This window comes from Bactrocera dorsalis, chromosome 1 (assembly GCF_023373825.1).
Source record: "Bactrocera dorsalis isolate Fly_Bdor chromosome 1, ASM2337382v1, whole genome shotgun sequence".
Classification (NCBI taxonomy): Eukaryota; Metazoa; Arthropoda; class Insecta; order Diptera; family Tephritidae; genus Bactrocera; species Bactrocera dorsalis.
The window spans coordinates 94670187-94689271 of NC_064303.1; the positions used below are offsets into that span (position 1 = coordinate 94670187).

At 37.2% G+C, this 19085-nt stretch overlaps 1 protein-coding gene across 2 annotated transcripts in view; it reads left to right on the forward strand.

The window, feature by feature from the left end:
- LOC105233649 (uncharacterized) overlaps positions 1 to 19085 on the forward strand; it is a 175400-nt gene that overhangs the window by 135033 nt on the left and 21282 nt on the right. For both annotated transcript variants that reach the window (XM_049446695.1, XM_049446696.1), the window contains one exon: positions 15249 to 15309. The gene's annotated coding sequence lies outside the window, so the exon portion shown is untranslated. The remainder of the gene's footprint in view (positions 1 to 15248; positions 15310 to 19085) is intronic.

Here is a 19085-nt window from a genome sequence, read left to right on the forward strand (position 1 = left end):
TTCCATTATCCGTCATTTACATATTTTTTTTATTTTGCTGTAAAATTAATTAGAATTAAATTCTGAGAGATTTACCGATATTTTCGGTGAAAAATTAGCTTAGGCTAGGTTAGGCCTTGAAAAGTTGTAGTCCGATCCCGACAATTTTTCCATAAGGGATACCTCAGCTCAAATACCGTATTTGTGTAAAGTTTTATTCCGCTACGATCATTGGTTCCTAATGTATATATTATACAGAGAACATCAGATGGAATTCAAAATAGTGTTATATTGGAAGAAGGCGTGGTTGTGAACCGATTTCACCCATATTTCGTACTTGTCATCAGGGTGTTAAGAAAATATTATATACCGAATTTCATTGAAATCGGTAGAGTAGTTCCTGAGAAATGGTTTTTGGTCCATAAGAGGGCGACGCCACGCCCATTTTCAATTTTTCAAAAAAGGCTGGGTGCAGCTTCTATCTGCCATTTCTTCTGGAAAATTTAGTGTTTCTGACGTGTTTTGTTAGTCGGTTAACGCACTTTTAGTGATTTTCAACATAACCTTTGTATGGGAGGTGGGCGTGGTTATTATCCGATTTCTTCCATTTTTAAACTGTATACGGAAATGCCTGAAGGAAACGACTCTATTGAGTTTGGTTGACATAGCTATAGTAGTTTCCGAGATATATACAAAAAACTTAGAAGGGGCGTGGCCACGCCCACTTTTCCAAAAAAATTACGTCCAAATATGCCCCTCTCTAATGCGATCCCTTGTGCCAAATTTCACTTCAATATCTTTATTTATGGCTTAGTTATGACACTTTATAGGTTTTCGGTTTCCGCCATTTTGTGGGCGTGGCAGTGGGCCGATTTTGCCCATCTTCGAACTTAACCTTCTTATGGAGCCAAGAAATACGTGTACCAAGTTTCATCATGATATCTCAATTTTTACTCAAGTTATAGCTTGCACGGACGGACAGACAGACATCCGGATTTCAACTCTACTCGTCGCCCTGATCACTTTGGTATATATAACCCTATATCTGGCTCTTTTAGTTTTAGGACTTACAAACAACCGTTATGTGAACAAAACTATAATACTCTCCTTAGCAACTTTGTTGCGAGAGTATAAAAACAATATCAGAAGCCTAAGGACAGACAGTAAAATCAGAATTTCAATGGGACGAAATTTTAAGCGCCTATAATATAGAAACCAGACCTATCATTTGGTCTTCTCGCTCTTACGATTTTGTTCGGCTCCTCTACCCATACCCTTGTATGGGTACTTCAAACCAACGGACTAACCTAAAAGCTACTATCACTAACCAGTTGGACATTAAGAGAGCAAGATAACCACAAATAAAATTGCTTTTCAATTTAACTTGCTTTCCTTACGAAATCATACAAAAAGTTTCTTTAATGTAAATCCAGACACCTTTCGACCTCTTAGACAATAATATACTCAAACAATAATAATACTCAAACTTCCACGTAAAACCCAATCAAATAACATTTTTAATCAGCTTTAAAATATTTTAAAGAAACATTTTCCAAATTACCAAAAGGTTTTCATTATAAAATCATAAATTTTGTGGTTTCCATTTGCATATTACAAATGTCATTCAAATGAATTGGCGGCGACACTTCGTTACAGGCCTAATTACATACAAACATGTGCCGTTAAATGCGTCAAAAGTTTGCATATTTCAAGAAGTGAAGTGAATGAAAATTGTCGAAATTCTTGGCATTTTCTTTGCGGTTGGCTGCCTGATTAAATTCCTTGCAGTTAACATATATTCCGTGTACAAATATACCTTATACATTATATATACACACATTAAGGTGCACGGCTTTTTTCAAATTGAATTTTTTTCTTATAGAGAACCTAAAACTTCAGTTTTTGTCATAAAAAAAAATTAATGTAAAAAAGCTGCATATTTTCAATTTAAATTGTGCCTAAATATTAATTATTTTCCCAAGTATGTATTTATTTTTTTAATTTTTGCTTTAAGCAAATAAATCTACAACTCTGAAGCCATCATGTTCTAAAACAATATTTCCTACATTACATACAAGATGTGAATATTTTTACCATACAAACATTCTTTCAAAGTTATACGCAGTTTAAGCTATCCGTCAATGTACAAGTGCCTTATGAATCCTATGTTGCTCATACGGCATGGTGTACTAAATGCATATAATACATTTGATTCTTAGCTTTAGCCCAGTACAACTTCTAAGCTTTAATAAAAAAAAATAATCGACATATTTTTTGTAAAGCGGATTTTTTTTTTAAATTTCACTGTTTTACAGTTGAAGACTTTTTGTCGAAAAAAATTTTTAAATAAAAAAATTTTAATTTTTTAAAATAAATTTTTTTTAAATTAAAATAAAATTTTTTTAATATTTAAATTTTAAATTTATTTTATTTCAAATATTAAAAAAAAATAAAAAACTAAAATTTGTTTATTTAAAATAAATTAAAATTTTTTAAATATTTAAAATAAAATAAATTTAAATATTAAAAAAATTTTATTTTTTTTAAATAAATTTTTTTTTTAATATTCAAAAATTTAAAAATTAAAAAAATTTTTTAATTAACAGCTCGTACTTGAAAAGACTTTCTCAAGGCTATCTAAACATATATTTTTCAGAATATCAAGTGAAAATGAAATTTATTTTGACCCACCCTAATATGCATATTATATACTTTTCTAAGAAACCAGTATGAACCCACCAATTTTTTGTTGTTGCAATAAAAGTTTTAAGCTACTTATACTTTGATAAAGGTGTGTTTACCATATATATGAAACTTTTCGTTATTGTTGTTGTTGTATAGGCACCTTGGTTATAGCAAAGATTTACTTACCGCTTTGTGTAAACTTTCGCTGTCAGGTAAAAGTTTATTTTTAAGGCAGCAATGTTGTTGTAGTTGTTGCACAATGAATGCGCTGTTTGCAAATGCTGGCTATACACATTCTTATATGTATGTGTGTGTGCGCATAGGTGAGTAACTGTAGGTAGCTTTGTGTGCATTCGTACTTGTTGCGAACACGTTCGGTTGACTGCTTGTGCGGCTTTGTGAGCAAACACACACATACACATGTACTGTTACATACACACACATGTACCTTTACATACACAAACACATAGATATATATATCAATATTATGACTTCGGTTGCCTTTGTTGGCATGTAGCGATGATTCCGTAGCGCCGTTGGCACATTTCACTGAGTTGGAAGATAATTTACGCGCCTGTCGCTGCAAAATGAAAGGAGAGAAAATCATAATCATAATAATAATAATAATATGAGGATGACACAAAAGCACAAGAAGCAGACGACATAATAAAGGGACACTGTGGAGTAATATATGTGGCAGAGAAGTATGAGTTTAGGCAAATGAAATTGGCACACACGCCATACAAAAACGTATATATATCTAAAACGTGCGGCCACAAATAGAAAAGTCTTAGCGCCCATTAATTTTAGCACAAATCTTTTTCATTCGCGAAATTATAGTAATTTCGTCTAACGGTTTACTGGCGCCATTGCTTTTAACGGTAATTACATTGATTACCTTGACTGTCTCACCTGCGACCAAATTTTGCATAGAATGTTTCAAATGTTGAAATTTGGCAATTATTAGTGCACGAATTTGGCTGGTATGGCCTTTAGGAAATACAAATGTATCTGTAGTGGTAACATTTCCTTAAGATAGAAGTTGGACTTGATAAATGATAGAAATGAGGTTTCTTCTGCCGTCTCAAATTTTTTAGTTAATGATAATATCGCAATATCTGATTCTAGGGAAAGGTTGAAAAAAACAAAATGGCACCGCCGAAAAACAAACCATTTTTGTATCACATTTTTTCGACTATTTCGAATTCAAAAAAAAAAAGTAACAGAAACATTAAATTTTGGGATAAGAATAGTTCCAAAGAGAGACCAGTCTATAAAAATTTAAGGTAACTCAGCCAAGTAGAATCTGAGAAAACGTGGGTATAACTTTGAAAAAAAAAAAACAGTTCCGAGAAAAGTTTCGTTAACTATCCGAACCAGTTTGAATGCCGTGTCAACAAAAAATCTATATCTCTGAAAAAATCTGAATTTTGAAAAATGGTCTTGCAGACATATTTTCTAACAGTTAAAACACTGAAAATACATTGGGACAAAAAAGCACCTGGAATTTTTAATTAAAGTGCCAGAGTTAATGATATTTCAAATTTATTTGTTTGTATTTTGCTAAGTTGGTAGGACTATTCTTAATTACTCTGCCAAATATGAGCGCGATCTGTTAACCAGTTTGTTTACAACAGCTGCTTAAGTCGGTACACCTCAGTAGAAAGAAATTGTCTCAAATTTTTTTTGTAAATAACGTGTGTGGAATCGTTGAGTGCATCATACCGGACGACCTTCGACTTCTGAAACAACCGATGAAAATATTAAATAGAGAAGGATATGGCGAGTCCAATCGAATGATTTTGGTGAATATTTGGGGTTGAAACGCGTTCTTGCTCGACCCATATTTCAAAGGGGCTAAATATCAACCTGGCAAAAACAACCGTGGTCCCTTTTACTAAGCGAAGATCTCTTTCGGTCTTGATTCACCTAACACTCGGTGACAGGAAGTAAGAGGTGTCTAATGAGGTTAAATTGTTTGGCCTCACATTAGACTCAACCTTATGGTGGAGTAGGCATATGGATCTAACATTGGCCAAGGCACTCACGATATGCAGACGCCTAGACGGGAGATCCTGAGGCTGCAAGCCAGGTATCGTAAGATGGCTGTATACCATGATCGTAAGGCCTGTTATCACTTATGGAGAAGTTGCTTGGGCACCTAAGGCAACGTAGACTTCGGTAAGCCTTCAACCAACCGAAGCTGCAAAGGCTCGCCTGTGTCTGCGCTTCAGGAGCAATGCGCACTTTCCCCACTGCAGCAATTGAAGTCATACTGGAGCTCACACCGCTACATCTAATGACAAATAAGGTAGCGAATCAAACCATGTTGCTAATAGCAGCAGAGAGTCTCGGCAAAGGGAAAATAACGTCGTCTCAACAAATGAAGACCGTGGGGGAAAACACACCACTCGCCCTTCTTCCAAGAGACGGCGTTACAAACAGGATTAACTTTACAAATAATTTTAGAGTTACTCTCGGTAGCAAGGCGGCGTGGAATGACTGATGAGAGGCAGCATTGATACACTGACGGCTCGAAGAACATTGGAGCAGGCATTGCGGGACAGCATTCCAAACTATCAATACCAATGGTATATTTTCCGAGTATCTTTCACGCACAAATATTTTTTATAGTCAGTGCGCAGAACTCAATCTCCACCACAACTATCGCAACCAACGTATTGCCTTACTTAGCCACAGTCAAGCGGCACCAAAGGCGATCTCAGCGTATGAGGTTAAATCGCTTTTAGTGGAAGGCTGAACCGTCTATCAATGTGCAACTGGGTACACCTAACTTGGGTGCCGGGGCATAACAGGGTAGCCAGCAATGAGCTGGCAGATGAACTTGACCGCTCTGCGGCAGCGTTCAGGATGATGGAGCCAGAACCATGCATTGCAGTGGAATGGCAACATATTTTGAAAAAGCTGCTCCGCACGAGGAGAAAGTGTGGAGAGAACAGTATTGGCAGAGGGAATGTGATATGCCCAGCTGCTTCTTGGAGAGTACAACCTCGCAAGGTTTAAGGAAATAATCAACCTCTCCCAAAAACTAATTCCGCCTTCTTGTTGCGCTCTATACAGGGCATTGCAGACTCTGGAAGCACTTGGCTAACTTGGACATAGTTTCCTGGCAAACTGCCGGTTCTGCGACAACAAAGCTTCGTCCTTTTTGTCTATTTAATATCAGATTGATTTGCTGTTACATAAAGCGCCATCTTGCAATAGTCACTAATACGAATACTTCGGTTTTGGGCAAATCTGGCAGTGGTTTTGACGCGTCTTTTTATTCTTCAAATACTTAAAAAAAAAAGTGCAAAAAAAAATGCATTTGAAAATACGAAAATATTCAAATATATTCTCCCAAATGAAGAATCGACTTAGCAAGCCACCTATTTGGTCGTGAAAACAAATTCTTACCACATAAATGCAATCACCTTTCATACCCCTTCACCCAACCAAAACCAATTAGAAAATTTCATTCATCGACAAAGAAAATTTCCATTCGAGGACGTCACATTTCCGAAATCAAATGAGCGCAAACGAAAATGCTTCCATTTCGACACGATTGCACTTTAAGGAGGATAAAAGAGTATTTAGCGTGACAAAATAGTCTGCTACGCTTGGCTACCGCTGAGCGTGACTCAGTTGACACAGACGTAACGAAGAAGACGTAGAAAAAGCAGTAAAATACTAAGAGTTATAGGAGCACATTGTGAAAGTAAGTATTAAAAGTGAGTGAGGGTGAAAGGCAGACGTTGCTCCTACATACATTCGCTATGATGCTACATTCTCTGTGATGCTGTAGGTATGCGAGAAGAAAAGCAGAAGAATAAGTTGAATTTCACAGTCGGCGAACGCGTGCAAATTTGTTGCTCAACTAATTTCAGGAACCCCTGGAAATGAACTTCAAAAGGTAAGAGCAAGCAGCGCTCATTATGCAACTTGAATACTTAGTGTGATGGTTTTCTGCTCGATTTTTCGTCGATTTATATGATTGTAAAATTGTGTAAGAATATTAATGGTGAAAAAATAGATACATAAATATATTCAGGGTTTGTTCGTGCACCACTAACATGAGAAATAATTGAGATATTCTGACAAAACTTGATACATGTGTTCTCTCGAACTCTGAATTGGCCAAAACGTGCCTTTAATAAAAACCAAAATATAAAAAATAGGAATAATTAGTGAAACTCCTTACTAACCATTGAAGCAAATTCTGCCATAGCCGGTCCGAAGCCGTCAAGGGTTGTCAAAGAAGGAGGTTTGCATGTGGCACTCCGATTGATCTCAAGTAAACCTCACGGGAAATAGGAGAAAGAAACGAACATACGGTTAAAATGCTGAAAAATCGAGATGAGCGAAGGTGACAACAGCTTCGGCTCACAAGTGAACAAAAAAGTTGGAAAGAAGGAATTTTGATAAGAGATGCAGTGCTCAAACAGCAGATACTGGTTGTTGGAACCAACTATCAAGACGGTGAGGTCGTCCCTACAAATAAGAAACTTCAGTAATCAGGAAAACGACTTTGAACATAGGAGGTCACTACAAGCAAGAGACGGACAGAACGAGACAGTTATGGACCATCAGTTTCGAGGACCAGTAAGACCGTTCCTCCGACAGTCGGGTTTACGTATCCGGAATGGAGCCGAATTTTTTATCCGGCGAAGGACAGTGAACTTGACAGAATTCTGCCGCTACAACAACAACATGGCCAGTAAGATGAAAATCCCTAGTGATAAGGTAGGGGGAGATAGGAAATCTTACGCGGATACGACCCGTCATAATCCACACTGGTCGAACCCGAGAAAGTATGTCGGCGGAACAATAGTCCCTGTTTCCTTTTCAGCGATGGTCTAACCTAATGACTTATCCCGTCGTCAAAGTCGAATAAATTGTTATTTAGAATAGACTTGGCTCGCTTCGAAAGATGAGCTTCATTGCGTGAACTCTGCCGGACCTATGGGAGAATAACAAACAGCGCCTTGTGCGTGACAAAAAAAGTCATAAGTCCCATCAAATTTCGCATCTTTATTAGTGGTAAAATGGCCGTAATGTCCAAGGAGTTGATACTGATCTGATACTGGCCCAACAAAACACAGAATTGAGGACCAGTCTGTGGGAGGTATACCATTGTGACGGCACCCTAGGAAGTAATTCATAGTTGTAGGTGTAGACCAAGACTCGTATTTATTCTTCAGGTCCATAGGTGATGTGGCTCACTTGTCATTCTCCCACATTCAGTTCAAGGTCGGCCACCCCAGGACGCGAAATCACCTTCTCAAAAAGTTTTACATTGCCAACACTAGACAAGCGGGTGCCTAAAGGCGGTTGGAATTGCTATCGAACAAGACGTTTGCCGAAGAACACCCGGCAGTTTTCATATATTGTAATATCTATACATTCTCATACCAGAATTTGAAAACAGGTTAAATCGGACAACAACCACAACTACTTTCGAAATAGCATCATTATAAATTGCATTACTATTATACAGTGAAGGAAGTATAGCCGCCGTAGCTGAGAATATACACGAAGACCGTGGACTGACATATGGGACGACTTGGCACATTTTACGTTGAGATCAGAAATTTAAAGCGCACCAAATACAACTTGTGCAAGAACTGAACTCGATCTTCCCAAGCGACATGGCTTGCTCTATGGGCTCTTGAAAAGTTCCACGAAGATCAAACGTTTACGAGCCAAATTTTGTACAGCGATGAGGCCCATTTTTGGCTCAATGGATATGTAAACAAGCAAAATCGCCATCTTTGGGACAAAGAACAACATGAAAAGATTGAAGAGATGCCCTTTCATCTAGAGAAAACAAGGGTTTGGTGTGGTTTGAAGGCCGGTGGAATCATCAACACTTATTTCTTCAAAAATGATGCCGCTGAGAATATAACCGTCAATGGCGACCGTTTTTATGACATGATAATCGACTATTTGATGCCTGAAATTGAAGCTTGTGATCAAGCGCTGTCTTCCCACACGTCGCATCTACTAATGGATTTATTGAGAGCACTTCGTGGAGCAGATAATTTCGTTACGACTTTTTCCTATAGGAATATGTATGTAAAGTCTAAAATCTATTCGGACAATCCCTCTTCGAATGAGGCCTTGGAGAAAAACATAACGCGTGCATTCGTCAGTTAGCAGTCGAAATGATCGAACGAGTCATCGAAGATTGGACTCAACGGATGAACCATCTGAGACGTAGCCGCGGTCACATTGGTTTTTCTTTACAAAATAGTAGGAAATCTCGACATTGATCAGCCATTATTACCAAAGAAATGTAGTTTTAAAAAGCAAAGATCGAATAATAATATAATCTGAGAAGCGGACTGTCTAAAGCTTCCGAAAATCGAGCTCAAAATTTAAATTCTGCACAAATTGTACTCTTTTCCATGACTGATTTTCAGTTCTCACTTAAATTTGTCTTAATTAAATTAACTTAATGATTTTATGGTTTGCAGAAAGCGCACGAAAGCCGTTGAGAGGGTGTTGCGAGCACTTGGGAAATGTTGCGGCTTTCACGGCATGCACAGGCACGCACCTGCAAATGAATGTGTAAAATAATATGTACATACTTACATATGTGCATCTATATATGTGTAAGTATGTATGTGGGTGCATAGCAAAAGCAAACGTTAGTCGCGAGCAAAAAGGCAACTGCCAAGTGTTGAAGCGTTCCGCGCTTTTTGTTTGCGCCGCAATGAAATATTTTACACACACATGCGTGTATATACATATGTACAGTTATTTGCACGAATGTAAGCAAACGCAGTGTGCTGTGTACGCATAGCGCGCTCACAATTTTCCAAAACGATTACAAAAGTATTTCCACAAGAGAACGACAAGTATTTATTTAATGAGTGTCGAGGCGGAGGAGCAGTGCAAAGTGCAGCGGAAACGGAAATGGAAGACGCAGCTAAAATATAAAACGTTGTTGTGTTGAGCATTTTAATATGGAGATGTGCGTTTGTTGCAAGTGCAAAGTACAGTTAGTAGTATACGTACGTACGTATGTATTTATATACATTGCCTGCTTGTAGCAGTACAACAGGTGGCCCAATTGTGTCAGCAGCGCACACATTTAAGCATATCGAAATATTATGTATAATACAAGCACACATACACTTGCACATACACGCACACGAACAATAGCATTAAAATGCAGTTGGCACAGCGTTATAATGCACGCAATGTCCTTGTGATAGCACAACCAGTTGTTGCTGCTGCCACAAAGCTGTTGCTGCAACTGTTGATGCTGTCAGCCAGCCTGCCTGCCTGCCTGCTGTCGTTGGCATTTTCCGCCGCATGTCAACATTTTCCTATACATTCTCACTTTTTTGCCATTACTTTGCCACGGCTTCCTACACAATGTTTTCCCTTTTTTGCACGATTATAAACACTAGCGTCTGTAGGTAAACATATGCAACTTGGGTATACATATGCTACTACTGCTGCATACAGCTAGGTACAGGGTGTGCCATTTTTTAAGTTGGCATGCTTTGGAAACAAAATACAAAGAAAAACGTGTTTTTTGGTTGGCTTAATCGCTCAGTTTGTATGGCAGACATACGCTATAGTGGTCCGATCTTAACAATTTTTTCAGATATTGTACTGCAGCCTCAAACAATAACTCGACCGGAATTTAGTGAAGATATCTCGTTAACTGAAAAAGTTTTCCATACAAGCACTTCGTTTCAATCGGTCAGTTTGTATGACAACTATATGCTATAGTAGACCGATCTGAACAAATTCTTCAGAAATTCTACTGTATTCTTAAACAATAACTCCAGCCATATTTCGTGAAGATATCTCATTAACTGAAAAAGTTTTCCATACAAGGACATGATTTTTATTGTTCAGTTTGTATGGGAGATACACGTTATATTGGTCCGATCGGCACAATTTCTTTGTATGTTATATAGTTATCTTCAACAATAACTCTATTTAAATTTCATGAAGATATCTCGCCAACTAAAAAAGTTTTCCATACTAAGACTTGGTTTTGAACGGTCAGTTGTATGACAGCTATATGCTATATTGGCCCGATCTGAACAATTTTTTCAGAAATTTTACTGTATCCTTAAACAATAACTTCAGCCAAATTTCGTAAAGATATTTCGTTAACTGAAAAAGTTTTCCATACAAGGATATGATTTTTATTGTTCAGTTTGTATGTGAGATACACGTTATATTGGTCCGATCTGAACAATTTCTTTTTATATTATATAGTTATCTTCAACAATAACTCTGTTTAAATTTCATGAAGTTATCTCGTCAACTGAAAAAGTTTTCCATACTGGGAGTTGGTTTTGATCTGTCCTTCATTAAAAGCCGAAAGCGACTTAAAAACTGACACACCCTGTATTTACTAAATATTTATATCATCCATTTCCTTTGTAAAAGTATATATAATTTTTTGCAATTTGAATGGCGCCGCTTTGCTATTAAAAGTTGCAGGCAAAATATGCAAATAACGGCGGAGCTGGTGCATGCTCAGCGCACACACATGAACACATGCTCGGCCATATGTGCTTAAATGGATATGCGTGTAAACAGCGGTGGGAGCGTTATAGCATCACGTATTTCATAAACAAACAAACAAACAACAAACACATGCAAAGACACGACCAGTTATTGCAAATCTGTTAGGTAAACCAAACAACGGATGTTTGTAAGTCACCTTTTATAGGGACACCGTTGGAAAGTTGGCTTATCGCAACACCTTGAACTTGATGCGGAGTATTTTAAGGTCACGGCTTGGAAGAAAAGTCTAAAAATAGCAGAAAAGTCTTTTCACGGGCGGTTAAGTAAAAGCCAGTCAGATGAGGATCACTACTGTGCCATTTATGTTTCCCTTATGACTACACAAAGTAATGTATTAAAATAAATATTTTTTTTTAAAGAAAGCAATTAAGCTTGTATAACTTTGTAAGCCGAAAATGAATAAAGTGATACCTAGCTGGTTGATGTCCTCGTAAGAGTAAAGGCTGACATCACCGTCTACCAAGAAGTGCGATGGACGGGACAAGGATTGTGACGAGGTTCTTATGGCATTTACTACAGTGGTTATATAAAGGCTCAAATTTGTGTGGGATTCGTGGTGGAAGAGAGACTCCGTCGCCGAGTCCTGGCATTCACCCCGGTGGATGAACGTCTACCTCCAACCGAATCAAAGCGAAATTCTTTAACATATCGCTGATTTGTGCCCAAGCCTACGAAAGAGAAGGAAGAGAAGAACGAGGTGACGAAAGATGTCTTCTATGAGCGCTTGAAGCACACCTTGAGAGCTGCACCCGCTCCGATGTCAAAATCGTGTTTGGCGGCTTTAACGTCCGGGTGGGCAAAGAAGGTATCTTTGGTACAACGGTCGGTAAATTTATCTCTATGATAAAACATTGTCAATTGGGTTGAGGCTGATCGACTTCGCCGGGGCCCGAAATATGGTTATCTGTAGTACTAGATTCCAGCATAAGAAGATACATCAAGCTACCTGGCTGGCCCTGGATCGAAAAACCACCAAATAGATCGATCATGTTGTGATAGACGGAAGACACGTCTCCAGTGGTTTAGACGTACGTACGCTCCGAGGTCCTAACATCGACTCGGACCACTCTATTGTTGCAGAAAAAATGCGCACCCGCCTCTGTATAACAAAAAACGCCCATCAACAAACACAAGGAAGATTCGAGGTCGAGAAGCTGCAATCACAACAAAAAAAAAAGACCTGGACAAGCTTACTGACAGGGGTAATGCTCGAAAAATCTACGAAAAAAGATGCAGCAACTAACAGAAGGCTTCATGACCGGAACATACTCTTGTAGAACCCCGAGAGGTGATCTAGTGTTTTACGCCCAGAGCTCCGCAAATTATGGAGGGAACAGCATAACAACTGGTGATGGTGAACCCGATTCCACAATCGTTGACCACAGAGCAGACACACACCACTTCTTCTTTTACTTCCAAGGTTCCGCAAATACTGAATTTGGTATCTCCGCAAAAACTTATACAGCTGTATAAACTCATGTTGAGTAATACCAAAAGCTCGGGCATTGGCCATAATAACCCCGCGGTTAGTTCTGCTCTCATCAAGTTGGGCAAAGAAGCTAAGAAATTGGGTCTAGAAGTGAACGAGTGCAAAACGAAATATCTCCTGTCATCAAACAAACAATCGTCACACTGCCAATTTGGCTCCCACTTCATTGTTGGCAGTCATAACTTCGAAACCAGTAGTAATACCAAAACTAACGCCAGCCTAGGATGACTCTTGCCAACAGGTGCTACATCGCATTTGATAGAACGATAAGCTGTATGAGATATACGAAGACATTAAACCGGTGAGAACGTAACCATAAATGGCGATCGCGCCCAGATAACCCACTATTTCTTGACTGAAATTGAAGCTCGTGATCTTGGCGAGTATTGGTTTTAACAAGAAGGCACCACACACATCGCATAAATCAATGAATTCATTTAGAGAACACGTCTGTGAGCAGATAATTTGCCGTTTTGGATCGGTTGATTGGTCACCAAGATCGTGTGATTCGCCAATTACTAGTCGAAATGCTCGAACGAATTATCGAAAATTGGGCTTAACGGATGGAACATCTGAGACTTAGCCGCGTACGACATTTGAAAGAAACAATCTTCAAAAAATAAATGCCAACGAATGTTCTTTAATATGAAGTTTCTGTGTTTTTCATTAAAAAAGTAGGGAACCTCGAAAAGGATCAGCCTATAAAAGTAATAGAGATATGAAATTAAGGCTTGTTAAGAAATAATATTCCTTTCGACGTTGCCATCCGTTTTTTCATAATACTCTGTGATCAAAATGAAAGGTGAATTTTGCCTATTTCATGTCCTTCGTTAAAGGAAAAAAACAATTTACCGACTCAAAAAATAATAAACGATCGTTCGAAACATCCTAAAATAATTCAAATTGAAATATAAAATCAATACGAATGTCCGAAGCTTCACTTCCCAGCTCCACAACTTTCCTTCAATTATTCACTCTCTTAGTGCGACTTTTAAGTCGTACGGCGCCCTTAAAATGGGTGAAAATACTTCATTAAATGGTCGAAGCGTGCGCAGACATGCTTTTTCGCACACACTCGTATTTCTACTTGAAAAGTGTGATACTATTAACTATAAAATTAAATTAAATGGCGGAGTCATGACTCGGTCGTGCGCCAATTTCACGAGAATCAAGCGAAGGAGAAGTTAAGTGAACACATGAACTCAGCAAAGTGAGCAAGTAAGTGAGTGAAGAATCGTGTGTGGAAGTGAAATATATTTATTTATATTTAAGATAGTTTATATGTGTACAAGTGCAAGCAAGTATGTATATACATATGTATATATTATATGCTTGTGAGTATATTACATTGCAAGGTTCAAGCTCCTTAATAAGCGCATCAGCCACGTCGTCTTACACCGTTGCTAATACGTACATATCGTATAGTGTATGCGATATTTTGTGTGGTTTAGATTGTAGTTGTTGTTGTTGTTTGATGCTTTTAGCAGCACAACCTGCAACATGCAACACAAACTGTGATTTAATGACACTAAACTGAAACGGCTTTTAGCTTAAGTCGCATCTTAGCTGCTGTTGTTTTTATTATTTTTACCGTTACTAACAAGCATAGGCAGGCTAGGCTGCGGGCTTGAATTTAGCTATGCAGTGCTGAGGTTGATGAAGCAAACGTGTTAGTTAGTAAGGAAAATAAGGCTATTGTTCGCTTAATGCTATAATATATGCACCTTACACAGGCTGTATGTGAGCATGTGTGGGTGCATACAAGCATCACACATTTGCGTGTGTGTATAGAGCTTATTCCTACTCTATGCCAGCACGCACAGGGTATCAATTACATTTGAAAGATTACAACAAACACACACACTTACGATCACACTCACAGCCCTCAAAAGCAATATGGGAATTACTGTTAGTAAACACATACACACACATGTAAACACCTATCCAATTACATACAAAAGTAGATACTTTTGCAGCGAGTACATCCGCATATGACCGCCAAAATGGGTGTGGCAACTTCCACACCTCATTTAAACGCCTGACCGCTTGCTTGCCTGACCTGCCACCGTCGGCGATAAATTTAGCGGAGCGACGTTTAGTTGCGCAATTTATTCTTAGCCCTTGTCTATAATTACTGGTAGTTAGCCTTTAGCTTGTACTTAGTTACGTGTTGCTCGATTGCAATTTAATAGGTCAGCAAAGTGTTTTATTAATACAAATTGCGAATTTATTTTAAACGGAAAGGTAATAAGTTCATTGAACCGGATATAGACGAAGGGGCTTAAGAGTCTTTGGTGTATATTTGTTATTTTTTCTATTATAATTATATGATAAAGTAAAGATAGAGTATTAGAAAAACGACATTTTAAAATGAGTCAGAAAAAGTTATAAAGTTATAAAAAAATACAGCAAAAATGTCCAGCTCTCTTTGAAATATTTTTAAATAAATCTACTAAATTAAATAAATAAAAATATATAAATAAATATAATATTATGCATATATTTCTAATGCTCAATCATTCTTTAACTTTTTTTCAGCTATTTTCGGAATCAGTTTGCCTACTTTCGTTTGCCAGTGAACGCAGTTATTCGATGAAGTAAGTGAAAATTTGCAAAAATGCTAATAAATTTTACGAATATGACAAGTCATGGCATTTATTTTTTTGTAACGATCTTAAAATGAATACAATAGGGGTATTCAGACCAGCCTTGTTAATTCGTTAGTCGGTATTCGGTCGTTTTTTACATGTATTTTGTTTTTGTAAAATTAACAGACTATCGTTTTACCGAGTAATGAACTATCCATCTGGCAAGCTTGATAATTGCTTCGTTACTCGGTAATATCACATCAGCTGTTCTCCTGCTCCTCTGTACATCAATTTAAAGTACTTACCAGTAATAAATTTGATCTGCCCCACATAAAATGACTGACAATTTTTGAGTTTGCACTTTGTTGAGGCATTTTTACTCTTTAATAAAATTGAATCAGCTGTTTCGGAATAAAATTTACCATACTACAGAGGTAGAACAAAAAGTATGTTCACAGTTAAGCTTTTTAAGGAAGTATCAACTAACGAATTACCAAATTAACAGGCTTCGGTCTGAATACCCCTAATGAAAAAAGTACTATATATAAATGTAGCCTGAACAAGGTGTATTTAGCCTACCATGAAGTTTATAAAGCCAAGCAGAAAAACCATGAGAAACCCTATAAAATATAAACAATATAAATATATATAGTATATGATCAGTACGATCATTCAACAGAGGCGATTTAGCCATGTTCATCTGTTCTACTCTCTGTATAATTTGTGATAAAAAATCACCCAGAAATCCCAGTATTTGCTTAGTTAGTAGGACGGTCCTTAATTACTATGCCACATATGTATGAGCAAAATCAATGTCAACTAGTAGTTTGTTTACAGCAGCAGTTTAAGAGGGGAGCCTGCTTTAGAGGGCTCGATATATGAAAAATATGTCACAAAGCACCCCACGCTTTTCTCACAATAATGCAGGAATTTTTCTTTCATTATTATTGTTAGTTTATACAAAGAATTATTTTTCACTTTTTAGTTTGATATGCTTTAAAAGCGTGTTTTTTAGTTTTTTTAAACTATATTTATTTTTAAATTTTTAGTTTGATGCGAGAAACCCCAAATTTATTAAAATATGAACTATGACATGTAGTATTGGTTAAGTAAATCGATAATTAGGCAGCATTTAATATCTACTCGTAACCTTTCATTGACTAATTGTTACATTATTTGCGACCAAGTTCTATTGACGACTTTACGAATTATTACTTCTTAATTGAATCATTTCTTCTAAATCTTCACTGTTACATGGGGTTTTACCTGTCAACTTTGAACAGTCTAGTTCTTCAATTCGAATACCGTCCAAAGATCTACAACGACTAAGTGCTACATAAGCTTGTCCAGCAGCAAACAGTCGAGAGCCCAGATAAATTACTGCATGCTCTACTGTACAACCTTGCTTTTTATGAACGATCGACGCCCAACTCAGTATGCTATTTAAATGTCACCAAAACTAGTTTTATATATATGTTGCATACTTTTAAGCGCATCTTTTTGGTGAGCTGCTTAAACTTACTATCGCCTTCCTACAGTGTCGCTCAAATATTCTAGGTTTCAGTACCACTTAAAAAAGTTACATACATACATACATACATACATACAAGTGAAGCTAATAAAAGCGTATTAAAAAAGGAGTTTTCTACTACAGTTGCTTCTCGGAGGCATTTTGAAAACTAGTATCTGAATTTTTTTTTACTACAAAAATTTTATTATAAGTATTAATTTTTTTATTACCTAAAAGTCACATGTTTTGCATTATTTGATATTATTTCTTCTGGTGCGTGGTTACACTTATATATGTACATATGTAAGTATATGTATCTATATAAAGTATACATTCTTTAAGGATATACATATGAATATTTCAGTATATACATATGCGACTCAAATGTCGCCAAAACAACGGCCTGGAAAATCTTTATGCGGGCAGTTCTTTTTCATTACTTTAATATGAAGAAAACCTAATACTAAGCGACTAAAAAAATATGAAAATGAGGAACTGAAAGCATTACACGATGAAATTTCTTGCCAAACACATGAAGAGCTCGAAGAATCTTTGGGAGTCACATAAGTAGTCATTTTAAAAAGTTTAAAAGCAGTAGGACACAATAAAAGCAAGAAAATTTGCTGAATTAAAACCAAAAAGCGTTGAAAAAATATTGCACGTCAGAAATGCTGATTGAACGCGACAAAAAGAAATCGTTTATGCATAGCATTGTGACTGGTGATGAAAAAATTATCTATTACGACAACCGTTAATGCAAAAGAGAACAATATGTGAGACCTGTCCAACCAGCCAAATAAGCGACAAGCCGATTATGACGCCTAACCAAAATCAAGTATATTGTGGATTCAGCAGTAGTGATGCATTATAACCTTCTAAAATAGGGTGAACTAGTCATGGAGAGCGCTACCGACAACAACTCATCAAATCAAAGTGAATTCGGAACGTGACACACGAGGCAATAATTTTTCATCATGAAAACCCTTGGCGTCACGGCGCAAGATTGGTTAAAAAACTATTTGGAAAAGGGCGGCTTTGAAGGTTGTTTTCTTATTCGCCTTATAGCTCAAACTTTGACCCTTCTAACTGCCACTTGTTGCGTTCGTTGCAAAGCGCCCGCACTGGCATACGGTTCACAACCAAACAGAATGTCAAACATTGCTATAAGCTGAACAGTTTGAACAAATTGCCAAAAACATAGGAAAATGTTATAGCTTCCGATGGACAATACTATAGATAATAATATTTTATATGTTTTTCTAAAATAAGTGTTCAAATTTTGAAAAAAAAAAACACGAATATGTGTAGTTATAGAGCCAAAAATCTTGACATCTCATATTTCACCTGTTTATACTAAACGACTTTATAAAGGGTGATTTTTTAAGAGCTTGATAACTTTTTTTTAAAAAAAAACGCATAAAATTTGCAAAATCTCATCGGTTCTTTATTTGAAACGTTAGATTGGTTCATGACATTTACTTTTTTAAGATAATTTCATTTAAATGTTGACCGCGGCTGCGTCTTAGGTGGTCCATTCGGAAAGTCCAATTTTGGGCAACTTTTTCGAGCATTTCGGCCGGAATAGCCCGAATTTCTTCGGAAATGTTGTCTTCCAAAGCTGGAATAGTTGCTGGCTTATTTCTGTAGACTTTAGACTTGACGTAGCCCCACAAAAATAGTCTAAAGGCGTTAAATCGCATGATCTTGGTGGCCAACTTACGGGTCCATTTCTTGAGATGAATTGTTGTCCGAAGTTTTCCCTCAAAATGGCCATAGAATCGCGAGCTGTGTGGCATGTAGCGCCATCTTGTTGAAACCACATGTCAACCAAGTTCAGTTCTTCCATTTTTGGCAACAAAAAGTTTGTTAGCATCGAACGATAGCGATCGCCATTCACCGTAACGTTGCGTCCAACAGCATCTTTGAAAAAATACGGTCCAATGATTCCACCAGCGTACAAACCACACCAAACAGTGCATTTTTCGGGATGCATGGGCAGTTCTTGAACGGCTTCTGGTTGCTCTTCACCCCAAATGCGGCAATTTTGCTTATTTACGTAGCCATTCAACCAGAAATGAGCCTCATCGCTGAACAAAATTTGTCGATAAAAAAGCGCGAAACACATTTCGAACCGAACACTGATTTTGGTAATAAAATTCAATGATTTGCAAGCGTTGCTCGTTAGTAAGTCTATTCATGATGAAATGTCAAAGCATACTGAGCATCTTTCTCTTTGACACCATGTCTGAAATCCCACGTGATCTGTCAAATACTA